The following is a 10,087-nucleotide window of genomic DNA, read 5'->3' as shown; positions in this document are numbered from 1 at the left end:
GTTTCCTGACTGACGGAGAGCTTCAAGACTTGGGTTTCTGGCCCTTGTGATGTTTTGTCATAATCTAGCCCAAAGCTCCGTTTTATTTCTGCCTTCTTTGGAAACGTCACAGGTTTAGATTTATGTCAAATTTTGTCCCTGAGCGACTTTATGTTTTAATGTAAAAGATCAAGGTGAACTTGTTTTGTGGGCTAATAATCCAACAGAGTGCTAAAACAGAGCATGTGGGACACATTCTGAGGGCCAAATGTAACTGTAGTACCGCAGCAGATGGCCTGGTTTTCACAACAATTTTCCCAAGTACAGAAGGACACTTGAGGCTTAATTCTGAATTTAAAATTCACTCATGCTACTATTTATGTAACTTAAAGAGATTTTCTAAAAACAATGAAGTGTTACTATTCTGTCCAACAGTTACAAAATGAAGATGAAGAAAAATACTAAAAAAGAACTTTTATCCAGTTAAAATCTGTTGTTTTAAAAAGTTAATTCACTTCTCAAAAACATTTGTTTTTCTTTTTCAATCACACACTGCTGTACCTTCACACACTAGACAAATACATTCATTTAAAATCATCCTCCACAAAACATCAAATTAATACCTTTACAGAATTAATTTGATCGAATACAAATTGATGTGCATTCAAATTTATCTATTCATCGATATGGACCCACTCCCCATGCTTAGGCTGAAGTAAAAATGATTGATTAACTCTTTATTATTGCCTTGCTTTTATAATTGCTTAAACATTATACTTGACATTTTTGCACATTATTGCATACGGTAGCTAGATATTGGAGAGAATGCTGTATAAATGCTGTACTCACATTTATATATGTTTATATATAATATGAATATTTGCTTAAATTCCTTTGCACGTTATCTGATCATTTCAAATTGGGGCCAGTTAGAAACTCTGTGTTACTGCTGTAGCTTTCATGATGAGTGTTTGATGATATTATTTACTAACACTGAGATGACCTACACTGGAATTTATTAAATCACTAGCTTGATTTGTCTTTTGTCAGCTAGTTTGCTTTTGTGGTAGCTAAAGCAGGAATAAGAGCATACTCAGCAAGGAGCCAGCCTCTCTCTCTCCCTCGGCCCCTTCCCCTGCTCATGCTCTTTCTCTTTTTTTTTCCCCTCTCTCTCCTGAATAAATAAATAAAATCTTTTTTAAAAAATAAAATCTTTTTAAAAAAGAGTATAGGTGACTTTTTTGACTCCGATGGTCCATTCTTATTGGTTCATTTGTTTTTTTTCTCCATCCCATATTCATCAATTTAATAAAGAGTTACTAGATACCTGCTACACGTACTCTTAGCCTTTGCAGGTGATAAATTGTGCACCTGACATCCTCCGGGCCCTGAAGAAACTTATCTGGTACCCCAGAAGATTAGATGAGAGTATTGGATATGTCTGTGTGCTTCTCAGACTCCCTCTGCTCTGGCCGCCTCCTGCATCTGGAGGAATGAAGGGCGCTTGCTTACCTGGGCTCCCTCTTGGCTATTGCCTCACAACCAGAATTCCTGGCTTTCTCTCACCACTTCTAGACTTGAAGGAAATATTACACTGCAGGACGTGGACTCTGGCTTCCTGAGTGGCTTACTGAAGGGTCTGGAAATATTTTCATTTAATTGGTGAATACAATTTCTGCATATCAGAAGTCTTGGGAACAATGTTTTAAATACTGCTAAGTGTTATACAGGAAAAGGGTTATGTGAAAAAGCAGGTTTTCAATAATGAGACTTCTTATTTTATGAGTATGTTGGCAAATGAACCTATGCTGGCAAATCGTTGTGGCTCACAGGAACCTAACCCCATATTTTTGTTAGGAACAAGTGTTCAGTATTCACCAATCAAGTGTTCACGGAAACCTACAAGTTGAACATTTTTTACACCATGTGGCCTTTTGAATTGTGTAGGTCAGTTACCATAATTTTTTTCGGCTTTCACTGTCACAACAATGCTGTCCACTATATTTTTAAAAAAATTAATCCTCATCTCATGAATCCAAAAATTTTCCCACTTTTCCACTTTTTCCATGATTTCATCACACACTGATTATGTTTTAGAGCTCTCTAGAGCAGCCACATGTTCAGATCAGCAAATGTTCTCTTCCTTTTTCTGGATGTACCATATTGTTGATTCATTACCAATGAACTCACAGCCACCAGCACTCTTACTCTTGCCTGAAGGAAGCTTATTCAATCCATGTATTTTTGGGGCAGCTGGGTGGCTCACTTGGTTAAGCATCTGCCTTTGGCTCAGGTCATGATCCCAGGGTCCTGGGCTCAAGCTCTGCATCGGACCCCTTCTCAGTGGGGAGCCTGCATCTCCTCCCTCTACCTGCTGCTCCCTCCTGCTTGTGCTCTGTCTCTCAAATCAATCAGTCAATCAACAATCTTAAAAAAAAAAAACCTGTATTTTCTCTGTAAGGTATATTGCGGCCTTCTTGTGCTAAGGAACATTGGACAGCACTTCAGCACTATGTGGCCATTTTAAGCACTGGAATCACTAACAGAAAGCACAAAATATGAAGAACATGAAGAAATATACTATGGAAAGGAAGCTTGCTTCTAGTATGGAAGCTGTAATGAGATTTGCACATCAGGTCATTCACATTTCTCCCCACTCTGTGCATGCACCTGTCTGAAAATAATCATAAAAGCACTGTGGATGTTGATTTGGGGTTCATAAATGAATTTTAGTGAATAGGTGACTTTGCAAGTAATAGGATTGCCTGTACATAAAATCAGTAAGTAAAACCAGGAAACAAATTCCCACTAGAACTCCCAAGTAAGTTCAACTCTATTACAAACATAAAATGTTTATAGCATTAAAAAACATAGTGTTTTCACCCAGAACTTCACAATAGATAGAAAGAAATACTATTTGTTGTGTCCTCAGCTCTTGAGAGTTTAGAAGAGGTAGTGGAATTATGTCTATATAGAATAATTAAAAAGGCATTTTTTTACATCTGAGATATGTGACCATAAAATTTGTACCTACTATATTAGCTATATGAGGTTCCTTACAACAGTTTGTTATTCTGAAGAACTCAAAGGCTTTGCATATACCTAATGTCGGTTAATCTGAGCAGGGCCATATGCCTGAAACCATATAAAACAACCCTTGGATAGATTTTACATATCGGGAAAGGTGTTATATGTGGGCCCAGAAACCAAAAGAAGAAAGGAAAAATGTTCATAGTAAAATCTGATTATATTGAAATACATCTTGCCTTTTGCCTCTCATTTAGGGAAAGAACTGGAGCATGACTGCTTTATTATTAATTTCTACCTTTCCTTTCCTGCCTCTTTCCCTTTCTCACATTCATTCCCCACACTGTAAAGTAATGAAGGAACCAGAAGACAGTGTCAGAGAAGTAATGGGAAGAAAGAATTTCAGGACCGAGGGAGCGATTCATGCATCAAATATCTCAGGGACAGGATAAGGCCCAAAGAGAATTAGGACGATGTGAGAATTGGGAGGTCATCAATGACCTGCCTTGAATAGCTTTGGTGCTTTTGCTGAGAATGACCATTAAAGAACATATGAAATCTGAGAAAGTAGATATAAAGAAAAGAGGGTTTTAGAAACAGATATGTAAGTCTTGAGAGGATGTTTAGAGATTTAGAGATGGAATCAGTAGAGAGGGAGAACAAGTCAAGAGACCAGGACAAATAATAGCAGGAAGACAAGGGAACAGATCCCTTAGCGGAGCTGATTATGCAGGAAGGCAGTAAGGGTTTAGGGTTGAAGGAAGTTAGGGAAGTTGAGAATCAGGGAAGGAAGTGGATCTATGGAAGGGTGGAGGTGGGGTAGACTGAGCTAACAGGAAGGGTCAAGAAAAGAGGATCCTGTGGGAATGAAGACAAATGATAATGGAGGAAAGAAGTCTTAAGCCAGGAGGGTGTAGATAGATATTTGAATTCAAGATTCCAGATGCGAAGTTGTTTGATGAACAAGAAAGTACAGGATGTGGCCGTGAAAGTGGCTAGATGAAGAAGAGGGGGAATGAAGTTTGATGCCGTGTTAATTATGTCCTTTTTGTTGCAAGAAAAATTCTCTTAAATTATAGAGGCTTCTTTCCTAATATGCAATGCCTAGAAAGCCAGTAGGAACCCAGGCAGCTCCAGGGAGGAGCAAATTCTGTTTCATGATCTGAGTTGGTCCTCCAGCGGGATATCTTTGCTTTTCTTTATATTATCTTCTCTGTCCTCTTCTTGTACCTAATTGCTCAGTTCTTTCCAGATTACAAGAATAAATTGCGAGTTGAGAAATAGAGATGGTGCTTTAGAAGTGACCCAGAGGAGCCAGAAATGGATTTTTAACACCTCTTTACCAATAAGACTAAAAGAATAGAAGAAGACAGGTCATTTACTATTTATTTATTTATTGGCTTATTTTATTTAGACTCAATTAGTTAACCTATAGTGTGTCATTAGTTTCAGATGTAGAGTTCAGTTATTCATCTGTTGCATATAATACTCAGGGCGCATCACATCACGTGCCTTCCTAACGCCCATCACCCTATCCACTCTCTTGTTTCCTGTAGTTAATAGTCTCTTATGGTTTGTCTCCTTCTCAGATTTCATCTTATTTCTCCCACTCTTCCCCTTTGATCCTTTGTTTGGTTTCTTAAATTCCACATATGAGTGAAACCATATGAGAGTTGTCTTTCTCTGATAGCCTTATTTCACTTACCATAATACCCTCTAGCTCCATCCATTTGTTGCCAATGGCAAGATTTCATTTTTTTGATGACTGAGTAATATTCCATTGTGGAGATCTATATGTATGCCACATCCTCTTTATCTGTTCATCTGTTGAATAGATAATAGATCTGCTCATCTGTTGATGGACATCTGGGTTCTTTCCATAGTTTGGCTATTGTGGACATTGCTGCTATAAACATTGGGGTGCAGGTGACCCTTCAGATCACAACATTTGTATCCTTTGTGCATCTTTTAAAGGAGAAGTATGCAAATGAAGAGTATTTGGAAGAACGTTTTGCTTCTAATAGGAAGAAAAGATAGAGGCAGCAAATTATCAGAGAAAAGGAATATATATGTTTTCCCCTGTTTTTCAAAACATGAATTAACTTCATTTAACCAAGAATGATAGTGTCTGTGACACTGAGTCACAGACTTAGTGAGTAAAAGGGGGAGAATTTTCATTTCAGTTTAATTGGAAGGATTTGAGGAAGGAATGTGGGCTATTAAATATATATATATATATATATGTATATATATATATATATATATATACACATATAAAATTATAAAGAAGTAGTTCCATGAAATTGCTATGGAAATGAGGAACAAATTCTAAAAGCTATACAATTTTTTCTAAGCCATGTTAAATTATGCATAGCATTTAAAATGGAAGATTCACTTTCATTTTCTGAGAGTATATCTTATTTGGAGAATCACACCATGATACAGTATTATAGTTCTTATTCCAGTATAGTGGTGTCAGATGTAAAGGATAGGAAATTATGGTTGATAATTTAAATATAATATGAGAGATCAGATTAGCAAAAGACATAGAACAAAAAATCATTAATATTATGAAGTGAATGAAAAAACAGGAGTATAATAATCACATTTATTTGTCAAAATTGATACCGTCACTAAATACTGAAAGTAGTAATCTTTTTTGTTTTAATTATAATTAATGATATGTAATAAATATGAGGTAATGAAGCAAGAGTGATCATTTATACTTCAAGAATTCAGTTAATTGAACATTTATTGAACATTATGTCTTAGGCACTGTAGTTACCGAAGAAAGGCCAGCCAAAGCTTATTATATTTGATATTTCCAGACATTTAATAATTACATTATGTTGAGATGTTTTATGCATTTAAACTTCATGTGGGCTGCTGGATATTGAAAGTAGTATAGTTTTAATTTTATTCTTTGCTGATAATTTTCTGTTGACACATTTAGCATTTCCATTTTATAAAGTAACTCAATCCTAAAATATGACACATCTTAATCTCATTTTCAGCTTAGGACATTTGAAAGCTACATGTCTAATAATTATTTTAGGAATTTATGATGCTGTCTACGGCCATACTGTCCTGAACATGCCTTATCTCGTCTGATCTTGGAAGCTAAGCAGGGTCGGGCCTGGTTAGTACTTGGATGGGAGAATTTATGATGCAAATGTGTAATAACATAAATTAAATTAAAATACCGTTTAGAAAGTATCTGTGGTTATTGGTATTATCCATTTCTTTCTTTTTTTTTTTTAAGATTTTATTTATTTATTTGACAGAGAGAGAGAGAGATCACAAGTAGGCAGAGACACGCGGCAGGTGGAGGTGGGGGAAGCAGGCTCCCCGCTGAGCAGAGAGCCTGATGCGGGGCTCAATCCCAGGACCCTGAGACCATGACCTGAGCTGAAGGCAGAGGCTTAACCCACTGAGCCACGCACACTCCCCCCCCCTTTTTTTTAAGATTTTATTTATTTATTTGACAGAGAGAGACAGAGAGGTATTATCCATTTCTATTCAAATTAAGTTTCAGTAATTTATGGGTTCCCATAAGATTAATTGACAACCTATTAATTCCTGTATAACATACTCACTATTATTTCATTCAGATTCCTTCTTTTAGAAGTGTTTCTATAAAGGCTCTGATGTTTCTAAGAGTGGTTTATTGACCTTTATATTCCTTCATGCTCCTTTCAGTGGGCATTTATAAAAAATTATCACTATTGCTTTAAATTGTGTTATGTGCCCCATACAGTCTAGTATGCAAAGGTCTAATATTTTTTGTGACAGAATTAAATAGGTTTCCAACATTTAATTTCATTCTATATCAGAGTGAGGTATAAGAATATGGCAGAAGTACTTTTGAGTGCCACTGAAGTTAGCTTAGAAATAATTAGTATAATGTTACAAATATTTAATATGTAGTATTTTTTTTCTGGGAAAATAGTAAAGAAATCCTTTTAAAATTTATTTTACTACTTATGCTACTTCCAGAGAAAGCATAGGAAATTTCTCTGTATTTGTAAAATTGAACAATTTCCTAATTTCTACTTAATAAAATAATGAGAATAATGTATCATAAATTGACACAGAATATTCCACCAGAATAAGAATATACTGACTTAGGGCGCCTGGGTGGCTCAGTGGGTTAAGCCGCTGCCTTCGGCTCGGGTCATGATCTCAGAGTCCTGGGATCGGGTCCCACATCGGGCTCCCTGCTCAGCAGAGAGCCTGCTTCCCTCTCTCTCTCTCTGCCTGCCTCTCCATCTACTTGTGATTTCTCTCTGTCAAATAAATAAATAAAATCTTAAAAAAAAAAAAAAAAAGAATATACTGACTTAAACAATTCTCAATTTAGTATTTTTCCCTGTTTTTTTCTAACATACTTCTTTAACAGGGGAAGTAACATCAAATAAATGGTTATCCCAATTCTTCAAGTATGTTGACCTCTTGTAAATAAAGATTTTACTTAACAAATACCAATATAGAAATTATAATGTACCAGGAGCTATTCTAAGTGCTTTGTAGCTAGTCATTTAATCTTTGTAACTACGTTTTGAGGTAAATACTATGACCATTCTGAATCTAAAAGTGGGGACACTGAAGTATAGAAACGTCAGGGAAACTGCCTTCACACAGCAAATTGTGAGGCAGAACCGGGGTTGGAATCCAGGTGAGCTGGCTCTTAACTCTATGCTTTGCTGTTTCACAAAACCCACTCAGCAACCTTTCCTTCTCCATGAGACATAACTATTCCTTTTGGAGTTATTGACAGTGATATCAATTCTTTTAGGATAATTTTTAATAAAACAGTTTTTAAAAATTTATTTTTATAAAAATCAATATGATGTTTTTAAATCATTAGGACTTAAGGTTGAGAGAGAATGGATACCCAGAGATGCTGTAGTTATTTAATAAGGTCTACAAAAAGGTTTCTACGCAAATAGATGATTTTACTGTCCTTTATCTAGAATGTTTTTGTGATTGTTTTGCTAGAATGTGCATTTTGAAACTAATTAGTATTATTTTTTGAAGGTAGGTGTAATAATGGGAAGCGTATAAGTAACCCTTCCTTAATTTATTTTCCCCAGTCTATAATGCAGATATCATATATTCAAGGCTTTTGTTATAAAGAGTAATTTCATTGATAGGGGTCTATATCTGTGATATGGTATTATTTGTTATATAGAATTTTTTCTTGACTAGATCATCAAAGCACCCATGGGGGGGGGGGGAATCTCTTAAAGCAAAAGTCTTTGAATAACAAAACTTGATTAGCTGGAATTTTACAGACCAGGACATGGCTAGTTACTTGGAAGTGTTTTTGCATGATACTTCCATGAAAAGATGAATTAAAAACAAAGTGAAGTGATAACTTTGGGGGTTCAGTTAAACAGAGACCATGTCCGGAAATCAGTACCATTAACATTCAGATGCTTAAACCACCCGCATCTGACCTTATAGCACAATACAAGGAAACATCATCCTTGTAATAATGAATATGAGGAAAGATATTCTGGAACAGTAAAGATTCATTTGGGTTTACTATAGTGGGTTTATTGAATTAGAAAAACACATTCATGTATTTTAGGAAAAATATGGCATCCCCTAACTAATTAATCTGAAAATGAAATCAACCTATGTATTAGGCTGAGTTCCCTAAAATCAGAGCTGGAGATGGTGATTTTTGTGCAGGTGATTTGAGGAAGTGCTCCAAGGGCAAGCCTACTGTAAGGGAGTGAGGAAAGCAAGATATGGCAGAGGAAGGAGCCCGGCATATGGGGCTTCAGCGGGACTCCAGCCTTAGCCAGATCCCACGTGGAATCCTGCCATGTAAATGGCACCATGGTTTGCCCACCATGTGGACAGGGGCTGAGCTTCTGTTCTCCTGCATCACTCACGCACTGGCTGAGTCCCACCTGGTAGGTGGGGAGAGGTATAGCTTCTCAGGCCCATTTGGGTGGTGGCTCCCATAAACCAAGGGCATTTCTCAGATGAGAGTAGCTCAACAGCAGGTGGAGGTATGTCCGCGTCTGTTAGAGGCATCTGCGTGGAGCAACAGCAACGTCCCCCACAACCGGAAAGTCTACTTCTAGATCATCCTAGGAAATCAGCGTCTGAGGGCAACATCATTCTCTGCAATGGAATTTAAACTATATTTTCATAATGGAAATAGTAGAGAAGAAAGAGCACAATGTTGGGAATCGAGCGATCCCCATTTTCTTGTGTGATTCTCAAGCCTCTGGGGTCTCAGCTCTTAACCTGGGACATTCCTGAGATGGTTTTTAAGTTCTCTGTCAGCTTCAAAAATAATTTTCTGTTATTTTCTTTTATTATGCACAGATTTCTATGAATTAAAATGTTGGGCTTTCATTTTTTAGATATGCCTTTTTTAATAGTCATAGGAACTAGTTGCCAAGCTTTACTCATTCATTCATTCTTTCATTAATTTAACAACTGTTCCTGTGTGTCATAATTGTAGATATGGAAAATATAGACTGAAAGCCTATAATATGGATGTTACATTTTTGAAAAGAGATTTTATTTATTTATTTGAGAGAGAGAGGGAGTGTGTACAAGTAGGGGGAGCTGCAGGCAGAGGGGGAAGACGAGTCCCCGCTGAGCAAGGAGCCTGACTCGGGGCTCCATCCCAGGACCCCAGGATCATGATCTGAGCTGAAAGCAGACACTTAACCAACAGTTACCCAGCAGCCGCTACGTTTTCTTAATATGAAAAAATTTTAAGAAATGTCATTTGAACTATATGGGAAAATAAGAAATTTCCTCTTAGATAAAGAATGTCACTTTATATTAAAACCCCCATAGAGTGAAGGGTTAAAAGAAAATGTGACAAGACTATTTTTTCCTCATACTTGAAAACGTATGTCATATGGCTCTCTCTCTTTTTTTTTTTAACAGAACAGTCCTTGGAAATTAAGGAAAAAAAAAAACTATCTACAAAAGTTTTTGCTTTTGTTTTGTATTGTTTAGTTAGTGAAAGGTCTTGATGAAAATCATTGAGGAAGCCAGCTTTTTACCTAACCAATAAGATCTTCTGAGGGAAGTTAAATTATGGCAG

The sequence above is a fragment of the Mustela nivalis genome, assembly GCF_964662115.1.
Source record: "Mustela nivalis genome assembly, chromosome: 4".
Classification (NCBI taxonomy): Eukaryota; Metazoa; Chordata; class Mammalia; order Carnivora; family Mustelidae; genus Mustela; species Mustela nivalis.
The sequence above is the reverse complement of the archived record's forward strand: the minus strand, read 5'-3'. Positions refer to the sequence as shown.